This window comes from Octodon degus, unplaced genomic scaffold (assembly GCF_000260255.1).
Source record: "Octodon degus isolate 3935 unplaced genomic scaffold, OctDeg1.0 scaffold00070, whole genome shotgun sequence".
NCBI classification, from domain to species: domain Eukaryota; kingdom Metazoa; phylum Chordata; class Mammalia; order Rodentia; family Octodontidae; genus Octodon; species Octodon degus.
This window is the reverse complement of record NW_004524646.1, coordinates 10,745,609-10,762,783: the sequence shown is the minus strand read 5'-3', so window position 1 is coordinate 10,762,783 and position 17,175 is coordinate 10,745,609.

The window sequence follows — 17,175 nt, the reverse complement described above, 5'->3', positions numbered from 1 at the left end:
AGAAGCAGGGAAGGAGAGGGGAAGGAGCACTGAGAGGGAGGGGAGGATGGTGGGGAAGAGGGAGAAGAGGAGGGCGGAGAGACCTCTTTGCTCTGCTCTGCCATAGGGGATTCTGGAGGCCCACCAAGGGAGGGCTGGAGACCACAGACCCCCAGGGCTGGGGGCAAGCTGGCGAGCCCTGGCTTCCGTGGACTGCGCTGTCCATCCTGGGCCACTCAGTGCGAAGCAGCTGGGAGGAGGATGTGCAGTCTGCTCCTTGTTCCCTCCCAGGACAGTCTCTGCCCTCCCTCGTTCCCTCCCACTGGTGTTAAACGTCAGATGGGTGTGGTGTGTCTCACCAAGCTGGGAGCACAAGACAGGCCGCGGGGCTGGTAGGTCCCCATGAGCAGGGCCTTTTGTCCCTGTCTCTGTCTCTGAAACCCTAGGGCAAGAGAACAATTATAGTCCTGAAGAAGCAGAGCTCAGGACCACGTAGCAATCCCCTTAGAGTAGATAAAGGAGAGAACTGGCGTGTGCAGCGCACACGTGTGGATGTGGCTGCCACGGAGGCAGACCCAGGGCAGGGCTGCTCCTTTGTCTTTATACCTGCACCGTCCTGATTTGGTTGTGTCTCCAGATTCGCACATTAGCATCTTGCTCCAAAACTCAGCGTTGAGGGTGGAATAGGAGTACTTGGCCCCTTTGCTGTCTCCTTCTCTGAATGTCTAAGGAGCCTCAGTTTTCTCTCCTGTAAAATAGCCATGGACACATCACTCTGGGGCTGGGAGGGGGCCGTGGGCTACGAGCTGGTTCTGGTCCAGGGTGCACCGGAACAGTTCCCTACCCTGGCTGCTGCTGCTTTTCCTCCCCAGTACGTGGTGGCTGCCCCAGGAGTCCCAGCAGCTTTTCACAAAGTGCCAGCAGCCCCCCTGCTTCTGCCGCGGGCACATGGTGAGGGCAGACTTGGAAGGTCCTCTCTCATGCTGGGAGCCAGCTCCCACATGCCTGGGAAACCAAAGCCGCCACAAGTGGCATTCCATGCTCTGGCCTGTGGAGGCTGGCCGCGGGGACATGCACTGGGCTGCACACGTGCTGACATGTGTGCCCACGTCCTGGCAGGGCGCTGGAGTGGGGCACACTGCCTCCCCACGTGGTGGTCACCTGGCTGCACTGTGCAGGGGCCTGGGGTTTTGCAAAAGAAAGGCCTGGATGGCGAAGGAGTCAGAGCGCTCAGCTCTCATTTTTGTCTGAGGCAAGGTGATCCCAGGTTTGGCCAGGCTGCCTCCCAGGTCCCTCAGGCCAGGGCTGGCCAGGATCACACAGGGATCTCCTTGCTGGTCCTGCGTCAAATGGCACAGCGGAAAGTGTTCTCCTGCACTGACCCCACCAGCTGTGTGTCTGGAGCACTTTGATTCACTTCTCCAAACTGAGACTCACAGTCTTTAAAAAAGGGATTGTTCTCTGGTCTCTCTGACTCCCGTCTCTCTGTCTCTGTTCCTCTGTTTCTGTGTCTCTCCCTCTGCTTCTGTCTCTGTGTCTCTTGGTGTCTCTCTCGCTGTCTCAACAGGGAAGAAGGCACCAGGTGCATAACAGTTGTTCCACAACATGGAGCTCACTCTCTTCCTCCAGTGTGCCATTAAATATCTCTCAACTTCTTTTCAGCAACTCTGAACACTACCAGGTGACATCCATTCTCTTAAGTCACAGGAAAGTGACAAAGAACATTTTAGACCTTGCTATAGAAGCAGTCATCCCCAGAATGGTGTAAGTCTTGACAGGTGATGTGCTTGGGACCTGGGGGCCGTAAGAAGGACTCTCTTTCTGCCAGTCACTCAGTGAGGATTGTCTAGAAACCTCTGGCATTCCAGACCAGCTCTGGTGCTTAATGTGCTGGGATGGATCCTAAGTGGTCTGTCCGCTAGAGATGCTCATGGTGTAGAGGTAGGTTCAGCCATAGGTCTGAATGTCTAAGGAACCTCGGTTTTCTCTCCTGTAAAATAGCCATGGACACATCACTCTGGGGCTGGGATGGGGCCGTGGGCTACGAGCTGGTTCTGGTCCAGTGTGCACTAGAACAGTTCCCTACTCTGGCTGCTGCTGCTTTTCCTCTTTGGTACACGATGGCTGTGATCGTTAAGACCTTGCGGTGGAAACACTGGGGCAGAAGTGTGACTTCCGAAGGTAGCACCCTGCTGGGAGTTCTCAGTTGTTCGCACTCACACATCACTGCCTTGGCTCTAGCAGTAACTGAATTCACATCTGGACTCCGCATCGTCCACCTTGGCTCCCTGATTTGACAGGTATGAGATGAGATGATCTAGTGCAGGGCTGAGGTCTGCCTGGGCTATAAGACTTTATCCATTTGGTTCATTTGATGTCGATAAGTAGACAAGATTTGTTGTCCATAATAAAGTAGAGACCAAAGTGGCAGATGACTTGCTTGTAACCACCCTGCCAGTGGGCAGCAGAGCAGGTTTCAAAGCTAGATTTGTTTGTGTCCCAAAGCCTGTGTGCTGTGCTGCTGTTGTTACTGCACTCTTCCTGCCTGGGTAGGACTAAGTGGTACTCAGGTCCTGCTGTCCTCTAGCAATGACCCCATGGCTGAATTCAAGGGACTTTCACTACATGGCCTACCGTGGCCTTTCCACTGCAGAGCAGTGACTCTGAGTGGGGTCCTACTTCACTGCAGCTCTCGGTGCCCCCTTTCTCGAATACAAGGGCGCAGCACCCGCAGATGCGAGGAGCTGGCCTTCCTGCCCATATTTGGAGGTAACCCCATTGCTCTCTATTTATCTAATTGATCCCAGGGCCGGGCAGTGGCGCGCCAACGTGCGGCATGCGCTGACTGTGTGCCATTCTATTTTTTGAGTTGAGATTCGCAGGAAAGTGAAGCCACATTTTCTGCAGCCAAGGGGACGAGGTGGGGCCAGGCATTTGAACAATGGGTGTCTCCTTGGCTACCAGACCAGGCACAGTCATATTTGGTTATGTGTGGGGCAGGAAATAATTATTTATTGGTACACTTATTTTCAGGGCTCTGGGTAGCAGGCAACTGAATCCAAATATGGTCCGAAGAAAGCTGCAGTGCCATTATGCACCGTCTCCTTCTCCTGGCCTGACTCTCGCAGCTGTTACTGCTGGTCTTTAAACAACTCAAGCTATGCTTTGCCATGAGCTAACCATACTAGATGTGTAGGCACGCTCGCAGCCACCTTCATGCTGTCCTCGCTAAAGTGTGCTGAGGCAACCCTGATGCGGCTTGAGCTTGCTCTGGAGATTCGTCTCCTGGTGTGCTGAGGGCTTGGCTGTGAGCGCCAAATGGCAACACTGCTTTTGTCAGCTGGTAGCTCTGGGATGTGGCTCAGAAGTGATTTGACCTCTCCATCTCTCCGTGTCCCCAACTGCAAAGTGGGTGCAGGGAGGCTGACCCAACAGGAAGGGCACATGCTTCTAAGTCCCTCGATGTAGGATAGGAACGTGTCCAGCTTTGGTAGTGTCCTTCTTGATTCATGTCCCTTCCAGGGTCTCTATCACAGGAAACAGAATCATGACAGATGCAATGGGTTTGTTGGAGGTCACCCTGGAGGGGTGGCGCCTCATCAACATGAGGGTGCCCTGGTGAACAAAAGGTGCAGATAGAGATCGGGGACTTGCAGCAGCAAGCAGGGGACATAAGGGGTCAGCACCACCAGAGAGTACAAAGAGACAGAAAATGATTCTGTTCAGAGGCTCAGAGGAGTGCAGCCCTGACGCCACCTAGATTTCAGGCTTCCAGCCTCCAGAGTGGAGGGAGAGGGCATTTCTTCTGTCTCGGGTGCTTACACTGCTCCATGTGGTGACTGTGTTATGACAGCCCTGGGAAACTCATCTACCCCCCAATAAATGATTTTGTGAAGAGCCCCATACTGAAGCTGGCCCAGAGGCCCAACTTCCATTGTGTGCCTGTTGGTGGTGTCTAGAGATGCCCTGGCACCCGGCGGGGGACCCAACAGTGACCGAGGCCTCATATGGCCCCATCCGGTAGATGCAAGTTCCCTTCTCTTTTACCTGCTGTTCTCCACTGAGTCCTCTGCAGGCTCCCCAGTGGAGAACTTGCAACCCATTTTACATGTGTTTCCCAGACATGCAAATCTAGGACACTTGCGTATTTCACACAGAGACTGCGTGTACCAACTCCCCTTCCAGCCGTAGTTCCTTTTACAGCACCTCGTTTGCAGAGATGTTCTGAGGTGCTGTGGCCTTTCCAGGAGCTGTGCAGCCATCAAAGCGTGGAGTGGCCAAGCGCAATTTATGCAGGCATAGATCACACTTAGAAAGGCCAGTGCCACTTCTCCCGGCCCCCGTGAGCACTTAGGGGCTGACAGCGCCTAAATAAACCGGCTTATTTACTGCTCTAGTTACCTGTTTAAGGCAAGCTGTTACATTAAGTAACCCAGAGTGCCCATGCTAATAAATTTACCACGTGCACGCTTGTTTTACTGAAGAATTTATGGCAGCGGTAATGAGTGTCAGCGCTGGTGAAAGGGCTGGAGCCCTACGGAGGATCCATCACTGCCTCGGCTTCTGAAAGCCACACTGGAGGGCTTTTGTCACCAGCTTGTGCACCAGAGTCGAGACCTTGGATCGATGATAGAGAAGCCTGGCAACCAGGTTCTTGGGTGGAGGACACTGTCTGTGAGCTTCCAGTGGGCATGAGTGACAGGCTTTCCAGTTGTGCGGTGGGTGACTCACTGCCAAGCCCTGGAGACTGACTTCTGTGGCCTTGGAGGGTGCTTCCTGCCTGCCAGAAGAGGGAAATGCCCGACTTTGGAACCCCAGCCAAGTGCAGAGGCTGGGGCAAAGTCCACAGCTCCATGCTGGCCTACACCTCCATTCCCAATTCAGCTTGCTCTGTTCGTTTTAGATCAACCAGGCACTTAAGGACCAAAGACAAGTTAGGCTGGAGGTGTGGGACCCTGGAGTGGAGCCATCTGAAGTGCGGACTCTGGGGACACAGAGGTAAATTCTAATGGTATTTAAAATAGTGCAGCAGGGCCAGAGAGATAGCTTGGTAGAATAAGTGCTTGCCTGGCAAGCACAAGGTCCTGAGTTCAATCCCTGGTACCACACACACACACATACAAAGTGCAACAGTGAAACAGTGAGCAAAACATGTTTACATTCATGAAGCTGCCTGTGCCTCTGCAAACCACATGCTCACCTATCTTACATGATAGCTGTGAGGTGTAGTCAGAGTGATCTCCAAAGGAACATGTGCCTTCAGCATGCTGGGTAAGCGCTACCCCCTCGACCATTTGGGCTGGCTTTGCATAGATGCTTGGATTGGCCCATCTGGCCCTTCCCTCTTCCCCATGTCAGAGAGTGGGACTATCAGTGTGAAGAACCATGGCTTGTCCCAAGTCATGCTGTGAATGAGTGGTGTTATGGTTGTGTCTAGAGGTCACCTGAAAGCCTCATGCGGTCATAGGTGGGGCGTTTTCAGAGGTGGTTGAATCTAGAGTGTGTGATTGATTCACAGTGCTGGGCTGGAGGTAAGGGTGAGTGATTACCAAATCAGCCTACTGGTTGGCTTGGCACCACCTTAATCCTGGTACCCTGGATGCAAGGTAAGGGAAGGAAGGAGGCTTGTCTTGTCTCTTGCTTGCTTGGCTGCCTTCTGCCCACCATGAACAGTTTCTCCTCTGCAAGACCTGTCTGCTGTACTACTCTGCCTTGGACACAGCTAATTATGGACTAAAACCTCTGCCAACTGTGAGCTAACCAAATCTTTCCTTCCTTAATTTTGGGTGTTGAGTATTTTGTCTCAGCAACAAGAAAGATAAGCGATGAAGTCTCGGTAAGTAGCCATGGCTCTGGGTCCCATTCCTTACTGAGTTCTTACATCTCAAGTGACTCTGAGCACCTGTGTGGCACTGGCAGAGGTGGAAGAATTGTCTGGCCTGACAACATGGCCTTGTGCTGCTCAGGACCCTGAGCATCAGGCATGGGACCTGGCATGACTTAGAGAAGCAGAGGATTATGAAATGACTAAGTGACAATCCCTGCTTAGGAAGGTAAGCATTGCTATGATCAGGCAAGAAAAGGACTTAGGGAGATTTCAGAGGAGGGTCTGTCGATGCTCTGGGGCTGGAAATGGGTCTGAGAACTGCACATACTCTCCTTTATCCTGATGGTTGTCACGATCAGCTGGGCAGCCATGGAACACAGCAGCATTACAAACAGGGGAAGGGGAAGGACAGGGATATAGCTCAGGGACATAAGCATCTGCCTGGCAAGTGCAAGGTTCTGAGTTCAATCCCCAGTACCACAAAACAAAACAAAACACCCAAAACCTAAACAACAAAAACCCAGGGGAAATGGTTTGAACAAAGACCACTTGCAGAAGCAGAAAATCCTTGTCTTGTGCTACCAATGTGTGGATATAGCATATGTGGTGCCTTACTTGGTGGGCAGGGACTCTCTGAAGAGGCCTTGCTATGCCTTCCTTGCCTTCTCTGAAATGACCCTCAGGCTCTGTGACCAGGTAGGGGCCACTTCCCTCCAGCCTACTCAGGAAGCTAAGGCTTTGAGGCCAAATATTTGGCCTTAGATCACATGATGAGTGAAAGTGAGAAAAGATAGTTATAGAAAAATTTGAGGCTGTCATAGAAGAGCATCTCTATTTTAAGAATTAGTTACTGATTTGTAGTGGAAAAGAAGAAAGACCAACATGTTTATAGTGCTGCTGTTGCCCTCCTCAGCTCTCTTATTTTTGATGGCTGTTCCTAAATTTTATCTTATGTAATTTTCACAGTTTATAGTTTCTTTTATATTTATGAGTTCTTTAGTCCTTCTTTCTATAGTTATTTACTCTCACTTCTCTTGTTAATGGACTCAGTGTTGTTCCTTAGTTTTCCCATAGCTCCTCTATTGTTGACTCTTTTACCTTCTTCTTGAGTTGTTGACTGGGTTTATGGTCCAGTAACTTTTAAAGGGTCACTTGTGACCATGGAGTCACTAAGTGATTTATCCTTGGTGGTGACTGCTGCCTTAGTGGGTGAAGGTGAGCTAGGCTCAGAGTGCTCTTTGGAGGTTTTTTTTGTTTGTTTGTTTGTTGTTGTTGATACAAGTTCTCACTGCATAGTTTGGGCTCATAGCCATCCTCCTGTTTCAGCCTCCCTGGTGCCAGGATTACAAGCATGCACCACCATTCCTGGTCCTGGGGCCTGCATGATGCACCCAGGGTTCCAGGGCTGGCATGGCATGCAGTACCCGGGATCAAACTCCGGACCTTGCACTTGCCAGGCAGAAGCTTAAGCCACTGCACTTCCTCTAGAGCCCTTGTTGGAGGTTCTGTGCGTTGCAGCAGTTGTCACCCTGTCTCTGAGGTTCACTCTGGGCAGCTTGCTTCTCAGATGTCCATTTGATGTTTTCTTCCTCTGTGAGGGTCAATCATTTCTTTAGGCTTTGACTTTATATTTATATTTCATTATTTTGCCACTGAGATATATACTGTATTTTTCCCTTTATCTTGGAATATTTTATTATAAGATTTCATTGAGTAGTGTTTTGTTTGTCTTTAGGAGCACCAATTATACATGTATTGGCTCTTGCTCAGTTCTTTTACACAAGCTATCCTCAATGTTTTATATTTTCTACTTTATATGATTTCCTCATATTATTCAACAAGTCCTTTTTTCTGTTGTCTATCCATTTTTCTAACTCTGCATGGCTTTCATCTTTAATATTGTCCTCATCGTAATTTCATTGTTTTCTATATTATCAACTGGTTTTATGTCTGGTGCTCTCTCCTTTGACCACTGCATGGCTTCCTTGAATTAATTTATATAGAGAAAAATCTCAAAGCTATGTATACCTATTTCTTCTTTTTCCATTAACATGAATAATTACCCCTGTAATAAACGTGGCCAGTGATGTTGAACTTTTTCATGTTTCTATTGGCCATTTGTACTTCTTTTCTGAGAAGTGTCTAATAATGTCAAATGCTCATTTTCATTGGATCTTTAAGTTTTGAGGCTACTGTTATCCTTTGCCTCAGTTGTTGACACTAAGATGTTGCTGCGGCTGTGGGCAATGCAGCAGTCCTCTGGGCCACCTTTTGGCGTCCTCTGCCTTTTCTTCCCTTGAGCTCCATCTGGGCTCCCCTACTGTTCATCAACCCTGAAACAATGACACGATGCACCCCACAGCCCATGTTTCTTCAGACAACACACATTCTTGCATGGGATTTCTGCAAAAGCATTTGTGTTAGTTGACACATTGTGTCAACTTGGCTGAATCAGCTCGGGCAGTTCTCAGCACGGGGGCTTAGCCCTGCAGGTGGGCAGGGCACAGGAATTGAGAAAGGCAGGAAGCCGCCCTGCTGGACTTCCTGCCTCCTGTGGAGAAGTCTCAGTCTTCGGAGGAGCTTGATCTTTGCTCTTTGCAGCTTGGATCTTCAGAGCAGAAGGAAGAGAGAGGCTGGGTGGATGCCGCATCGGCTGCTCCTCCTCTGCTGTTCATTGTTTTCTGCCGCGTGAACTGCTGTTGTTTGCCTTGGAGCCAGCGGAACATGGACTGAACCCTCCGGTAACTGTGAGCTAAATAAACCTTTCCTTCCTTCATTTTGAGTGTCGGGTATTTGTCCCAGCAATGAGAGAAGAGTAACTGAGACAGCACTGCTCACCTCTCTGCTTTATACAGAACTATCAAATCTAAAGAACCACCGGCCTCACTGCTCCAAAAGTGAACACGATAGCGACAGTCCACATGGCTCGAGGTGGGTGGTGGCAGAGTTTCATTTTCTTTACCATCCTCAAGCTGGCAGTTCCTACCATTTTCAGATTAGGAGAGGTGGTGAGCGAAGGCGTCTGCACCTCTATTTTAATTGATAAAAGACAGGACAATAGAAACTTAAGAATTCGGGCTAAAACCCAAGGGATCAGAAGATCAGTGTTGATTTGTTGCTCAAATAAATTTTGCTCCAAGAAACTTCAGCATAGCAAAGATGACACTGACTGTAGCAGACCAAATACCCTCCGTGGCCCAGGTAGCTGGCCAGTGTCCAGGTTATTTCGATTGCAATCCAAAAACAGCCCTCTCTGGTGAGGTGTGAACTGACCAAACAGGAATGGGGAAAACAAGAACCTGAAAAGCGAGGGGACAGGAAGATAAATCACTGAGCTTGCATCCAAAGCCAAGTGAGTTTAATTCTGTTCCTTCCCCCTTTCCTCCCTGTATATGTTAATGTTAGATGTAAAATTAGAATTTTGACTTAGTAGAAATTCCAGCAAACCCTAGTATTCTTTTGGTTCTCCCTGTGTTCTTCATTGCATTTCTTTCTCCACGTCTAACTTAATAACTGGTAACCCCATTTACCCTCAGTCAGTTCCCTTTTCCTCCCTGGATTCTGTTTCCTTGCTTCATGGGTTATCACTATCCACTCATTTATTTTATTTAGTACAGAGTCTACAGGGTCTGCAGGGTCTCACTCTCACTAGGTAGATCAGACTAATAATGATTCTCCTGTTTACAGCCTCCCAAGTGCGGGGATTACAGGTGTGCAGCACCACACCTAGTCTCAATTGAAATCTCAGCACACCCTGGGGACCGGGCCAGCAGGACAGGCCTGGGATCAAACTCCCGGCCCCTGTGTCTGCCTAAGGAGGTGCTTTAATCTGCTGAGCTATTTGGCCGGTCTTTGATATCTACTTTTAATCAGTTTTTAATTGGAGTTGGTAAGGGGTTCTTGGATAAGATGAACATTTATAGCCCCAGTCAACATGTTGTATGCCAGAACCAACTTCAAAAGCAACACCCTTGAATTCACAGCAACTGCACGTAAAACAAAGAGAAAGAGCACACGGGGAATTTGAATTTCCTTTCAGCCCGTGACTTCCCGCCCTTCCTCACGGCGGCGTCTCTCCTGGCCCTGCTCCTCTTCTTGCTGTGTCTGCTTGCGGCTGAGGACATAAGGACCCCCAGCTGGCCAGGAAAAGTGGGTTAGTGCCCGCCCTAGCCCTACTGTCTATGGGCTCCACCTTCCGTGGTTCACAGATCTCTGCTTTACTCCCAGTCCTGCAGGGAGGGTCCGTAATGGCGTCAGGCAGGCCTTCAGTCTTTTCTGTTTGCTGAAACTTATTTTCAAAAAGTTTTTATCTTTTCAAACAAGACCACAGTGACTTTCTGCACGACCATCAGAAACCTTTTCCTAGGGGCTCAGCAGTCTAAGTGCATGCCTGGCAAGACGCCACGTGGTAACCTGGTATCACATGCCGTGCAGGCCACAGAACGGGCGTGGTGGCACACACCTGTAATCCCAGCGCTGGGGAGGTTGAGACAGGAGGATCACTATGAGTCTGAGCTGCATAGTGAGACCCTGTATCAAAGAAGAAAGAAAGAAAGAAGAAAGAAAGAAAGAAAGAAAGAAAGAAAGAAGAAAGAAAGAAAGAAAGAAAAAAGAAAGAAAGAAAGAAAGAAAAAAGAAAGAAAGAAAGAGAAAAAGGTGATGAATGGTCTCCTAGGTGATGAGTGGTCTCAGCCACGCAAACCAGTGAGACACAATTGAGAGAATCTGCACAAACTCAACATAGCAGCTTGCGCGGGCCATTTTCAAAAATTTGGTTTCCTCATTCTTTCCTCAGAAAAGTCTGCTCTCTCCTTCTGACATTGCGATTTGACCCCGAGCGCCCGCGGCACTCTGCGCGCTCTGCTTCCCGCGCTCGCTGAGACCTGTGGAGCTCAGCTGTGCGATTCTTCCTCGCGAGGCCCGGCTTGCGTTTCCATCTCAATTTCAGAGCTTCTCCTTGCGCTCCAGGTCTCGGGCTCAGAGCCTGGCGCAGACCCGACCTACGGAAAAACGCTTCCCGCAGAAGATGCGAAAAGCCGATGCTTACGCACACTAAGTCACGACATCACTCCAAACCGTGGAGACGGTGACGTGCAGAGAAGCTCTCTGAAGGACGTCCTCACGACGGAAGAGCCACGGGGAGAGCACCTGTGTCCTTGGGGACCTGGGCTTGGGCTGAGCTGCCCCCCGCAGGGGCCACCAAGATGCCCGCTTTGGGCGGCCAGGTTCTCGGCCAGGGGTTGCAGGCATCAAGGTGCTGTTTTGCCAGGCTGAACCTTGCCCCGAATTTACAGCGTCTCCCCGTGGTGACTCATAACTCGAGCCGCCAGAGCATATTCAGTGTGGGATTTAGGTGAGTCCCTGATGCTCCGTGGTAACAAGGGGAGCTCGTCTGTGTTTGGACCTTCACCCCGGCATCTGTGCCTCCCGGCTTCCTACCTTCTTTACTTCTTCATTTTCATGTACTTGGCAGAGGATTTCACTGCGCAGCGCGGACTCTTAGTGATCGTCCTGTCTCAGCCGCCCCGGTGCTGGAATTACAGGTGTGCACCCCATGCCTGGACTCTGTGGCCGGCTCAGCGCACCCACCCTGGGGGCAAGGCTGGGCAGCACACTGTGCCGGGGATCAAACGCTGTCCCTGTGCTTGCCTAAGTAAGCGCTTAGTCCGCTGAGCTATCTCGCTGGCCCTTTTACCTTCCTTACTTCTTGACTGATTTTACAAAAACATTAAATAAAAATAGGGTAATAAAATTCAAGCCAGGAAGTCATTATATATTATAGATGCCAAGCATATGTTTCTTTGAAAGAATATAAAAAGACATTCTAGTGAAAGCTTCATAAAGGTCCAGACCTCTAGCGGACAGGGTTGTCTGGCTCTGGACCCTGCAAGGCAGTGTTATTTTTGGCTAAATATGTTCCTCTGTGGGCCTCAGTCATTGTGGTAGCTTTGAGAACTTTAGCCGAAGACACCATGAAGTCTCACTGGTGCTTCAGAAACTTTTTTTTCCTGACAGCTGTGTGGGACACAAACTGCAAGATGAGAGAAAGCTAGAAGATCTCTGGAGTGGGAATTAAGCCAGGCTCCTTGCTCTCAAATACCTCTGCTGTAGCCCCAGGAAGCTTGGCTCTCAGGCCTTGGAGGTCCCAGGCACTGCATTTTCTGGGTTCACTTCTTCTGCACAGTGGGGCTGGATGCAGGGGAGGCCGCTTGTTAGGTGTCAGGAGAGATTCTAAAAAACCAGTGATACTCTGGGAGGCTGAGGCAGGACGATCACAAGCTGAAGCCCAGGCTAGACCACTAGGCCACTCAGTAAGGAGCAGTGCTGGGATGTAGCTGGTGTGAAGGCCCTGGGTCTAATCTCTAGTAACACACACACACACACACACACACACACACACACACTGACAAACACACACACACATACACAAATGGCCTAACATCATTTTGTAGGTGGAGAAGGGCCAGGGTCAAATGAAAGAAGTGGCCTGGCCACAGTGTCCAGGTTGGGGTCCATTGTCATAGTGTGGACACAGAGTCATTGTCTGCCCACAGCGAGGAGGGGCATCCATCTACACAGCCTGCCTGGGTCACCAGAGCACATCCCCGGGTCCCTGTTTCACGCCGTAGTTTGGGTCACTATGCTCCTTTTCTGTGGGATTCACACTCCTCTGTGGCAGTGACTACAGGGTTAGGGAGCCCTTCTGATGGGCCTGACCAGCACTAGGGTGGAGAGCCCGTGGGACCGCTGCACCACGGGTGAGGGAGATGGCTAAGCTGCCGCTGCACCACCATATGCAGCCAGGCTGCATCCCCGGCTGGGACGGCCAGCCACGCTGCTGTGGCCATCTCTTCCTATCCCACACCTGTGTTGTCTTTGCTTCCAGGGGTTCTCTTCCCTGAGCCACCCTCTGGCTTCAACTAGCTTTCTGGCATCACCAGAAAACTAGTCTCTTCCACTGATGGCCTTCAAGATTTCTCTGCAGCAGATGAGGAGTACACCCAGCTCAGGAGAGGGGACTTGGACCCCAAAGTCACCACAAGCCTAGGAACTGAGAGAGGAAGAAAGAACCTTCTAGAAGAAAATTGGGTACTCATGGTGAGAATGAAGTGTGTGTGTGGGGAGGGGTTGCTGTCTGAGCAGGCAAACTGGCAGGAGTCCAGCCATCTCTGTCCTCTTTCATTCTAGTCCAGAGTCCTGGCTCTAAAACTCCTTGGCCTAAAGAAGATCAGCCTAAAACCTCCCCGTGGCCTTTCCAGAGCTGCCGCCCCCAGCAGCCCCTAGGCCGGCTGTTCACCTTTGCTATCCAGGTGTCGGTTCACCATCCCCGCTCCCCGAGATGGCTCACCCTGACCACACCCTACCACTGCTATTCCTGTGACTCTGAACCTGAAAAAGAGACAGATACCTTCCCTACATACGACGCTCGTGTCTGAGCTCACATCCCCTTCCTTTCCCAGACCCCTGGCCTGGGTGGGTCCACGGGGCACATCCAGCTGGTGTCAGAAGTTCATGGCTCCCGTGGGGCTCGAAGGCAGGCCCCAGGCTCTTGTGCCCTTTGCATTGTTCCAAGGAGCCAAGTACCCTTAGAGACCGAACAAAGAAAGGAATACAAAGCAGCTGCCGTGTGAATGTGTCAGGCGGCCTCCCCTCCAAAGAGAGGCGAATCAAACAGCAGAGTAGAGGCTGCCACTGGGTGTTGTCGGTATCGAGGGGCACCGGTGCACTGCCATCCCGGGAGCAAGTTCTTTGACGTGTGGGGGAAGGACCGACTTCATTAACTTGTGTGGGAGTGAGGCGGGAGCCGTCCCTGGGAAATTCTGGCAGCCGGGTGGGGAGAGGACGGCGATGGTGTGTTTCATATTGAACTTGGCACTCATGCGAGTGATGGCCGTGCTCAGCAGCGATCAGGTGGCACTTCCAGTTTGTCTGAGAGAGTCTAATTACTGACCTGACACCCGTTGCTTCAAATAGGCCTGGGAAGCAGCTAACTGGTGTACAATGGCATCTGGTGATGCGATTATCCTGTCAGCTCCCGAGCCACGTGGTGCCCTGTCATCAGACACTTTTTCGCCTTGATATTCTTAAAATGTAGAGTTACCAACCAGAGCAATTTAAAATGATATATAGTTATTTTTGACTGCTCTCCTGTCGAGGGAGAACTTCATAAATGATGTCACAATAAACGGGATGTGAGAGAAATCTCAGAAATGAAATTTGTAAGGGTAGAGGCTTCGCGAGCAAGAGAAAGATCATCGCTGGGGCTCCGGGTGCTAATGAATTAACGGGAAGCGGAGTTAATGAGTTCTGAGGAGGAGCTGCTGTCACAGGTTCCGAGGTAATAGAGGGGAGTAGTGGGGCCCGAGGCAGAGCCACACGCTCACAGGGGTCCCTGCAGCTCTGGAAACCGAAGCTGGGAAATTAGATGGGTGAGTTCCCAGCTAGGCAAAGACTTGGGAAGACGGAGAGGATGGTGGAGAAAGATGAGGTCCGCAGGGCCCGGGAGAGACAGCCAATCTGACAATGGAGAGTCCCCAGGAAGCTTGTGAATGTTCATTTTATAGGCGTATGGACAAAGGGTCGGAAGTAGGGTCCTTCAAAAAGGTTTCCAAATTAGCAAGGAAACGCAAGAAGGGGACAGGGTGATTGCAGAAAAGAAAGGAAGTGAGGGTTGCCATCTTGGTTTGGGACTGCTACACGATTTAGAAGTGTGTCTTAAATTAATTTAATGTTGCTTTTGCCTTTGAAAGAAGAAGGCTTTAAGACAGAGTGCTTGCACAGACACAGCTCCCAGGTGGGCAGCTCTCATTCCACCTGGGTCTTCTGGACTTTGCCATGAAGAGTGTAGATGTGACCCCAGCCTGGGAGAGCTCTACCCTAAGTGGGCGGGGCTGGCACTGCTACCCAAGGAGTCCATAGGGAGCAGGACTGGGGTAGAATTGCCCCACACTTACCTCCAGCCTTAGCTGGAAGGCTGTTGCTTCCTACTTGTGCATGTCCACCAGGCTTAGGGGTTTGAAGTGGTTTGAGAAATGCCGGCGTTTGCGAGAACCTTTTAGAAGTCCTACACGTGGTTCTCTGAGGCCTTGGGCAGTGCTGCCCAATTTCTTAGAGGAACTAGTAAGCCAAACAGGCTATCTTGGTTGCCAAAACACCAGTAGTATCTGCTACATTCCAGATTGCCACAGCTTTGGTTTTCCTCGGTGCTTCTGTGGTTTCTTCCTTCTTTTCATCAGAAATGGGGAGGGCAGCTTTGAAGATCGAAGTCAGAGGCAGTCTGCACGTCTCTCAGCCTGGGGAGGGAGGACGAGGCTCATCGTCCCTGCTGGCCCTTCAGTCATGGTCTGCAACCTCATTTCACCTCTGTGCTTCACACACTCCCTCCCCCTCATTTCCTCTCTCATCTCTGTCTTGTCCTGTGCCGTGCGAAGGTACGGAGCCCACCTGTATCCCTGAGGTACCTCTGGGATGCCCCTGCTCTGTGGTGGCCTCACTGTCTACTGGTCATCACAAGGGGCCTGCTCACCCCAAGAGGGCAGCTCGGTCTGATTGCCATGGAAGACTCAGGACCAATGTTGTGGGCAGCACAAATAGAATTCAAGAAACATTTGTGGATTTTATCAGTTAATATCAGAGGGTTTAAATGAATGGATTCTTTTCCCAAACTCCCTGTCTAAAATAAATCTAAATGAAATCCAATGTCTCAATAATGAGTAGTAGTTAGTTATGAGTGCCACAAATTTTGGAATTGAAAATGTTTCCCTTTGTTTGAGGTCTTGGGATGCTTATCGTCCACTTTTGGGGACCATCTGCCTTACCCTTCCAGCTATTCATCTAGGCAACCGTCTCTTTCACTCCTTCTCCTTCTTACTGCACCATTGCACTGATTTCTGCCCTTTTATATCTTTCTGTAGCCACAGCAGTTCAGTTTTTTAGAAAATGGGAGCTATAAACTTCTATTTAGGTAATCTGGGCGGCCATCCACTTCAAATTGCTCGGTCATTGATGGCAGATTCAGTGCACGTCCTAATGATAACCTTCTCTCCCTCCTTCTCCCGGAGGGTTTCTTAGACAAAATACGGTATTGCACACAAGCACATTCAGATGAAAAATCCTATTGCTGGCGATCACTTCGAGTGATAGAATCTTAATAAACTTTCTGTGTTTGATTGGCTGGGATAACGAGAGATACATATCATGTGTGATAGCCGCGCGGCAGAAGATAAGCTGGTCATCATTTTCAGATAAAAATGCCCATCCATCCACAGATTGCAATCAGGGCGCTGCCGTGAAGTTCTCGGTGTGTTTCAGCTAATTAAATGCTAAATGAAACTCAGAGCTCTGGCTCCTAGGACTTCTGCAGTCTGCCGCCATGGGCTGCTGAGGCGCAGGAGACAGCCTCGAGGTTTCTCTGTGGGGCCCGTCGCTGCCCCGGAGATACTCTGGTGTTGGCTGGCTCCCTTTTCTGAGAACTCTGCAAAGCTAAAAGGATGGTGTGTGTGTGCTCCCCTCGCCCTCTGCTAGCTGAGGTCTCCGGTGTGGGCCAGTGGGGCTCATGGGGTCTGGCGAAGGCCCTGAAGCTTTTCACTGTAATTGCATTGGGATCGGCATTCCTGGGTCCCCACCCCTCAGACTCAGCCATGTGTGTGGAAGTGAGAGAAACAGATCTATTAGAGCAATTCTGCCCAGAGGTGTGTGAGGACATGGCCCCAACCGTGCCTTCTCCAGGCACCGAATCCCGTCCCCATATGGTCCTGACTTTCCTCTGTAACTTTCTCTAGGAAACTTTTCCATGGAGCTTTACAGAAATGAACTCTAGCCACCAACATGGAGCTCCTGCAATCACTGAGTGCTGAGGCAGATGCTCCAGGCTGGGCTCGGCCCACACAGCAGCCCCACGAGAAGAGCGTTGCTGAGTGAAGTGACACCGAGATGGGCACCTGCTTAGCTAACATCATGTGCAAGTGCTGGACAGTGATTATGCCTGCCCATGACTGATTCCAGTACATCAATGTGCATCAGCTCTGCGAGGCTCTGGAGTGGGACTGTGCGTCGTTTTTTGGTAGAACTGGGGGAAATTACCAGGTCCTCCATTTTGCTCACCAAGCTATGGACAGTCTGTGTGGGCATCCACTTTCATCTGCTCCCTGGTGAGGAGCTGCCTTAGAGGAGGAAGGTTGACTTGTCTCTTCTCCACACTCTTGTTCTAAGCGCAGGTCCCAGATGCACCCTTTTGTCTTCTCCATGGAACTCTGGACAACCCAGCCGCTCATGTTCCTATGAGATGGTTCAGCTCATCTCGTCCCTGTTGTTTCCCAGCATATGGCAACAGCCAGCAGCCCTCCATTGGGCCAAGTCTTAGGCCATTT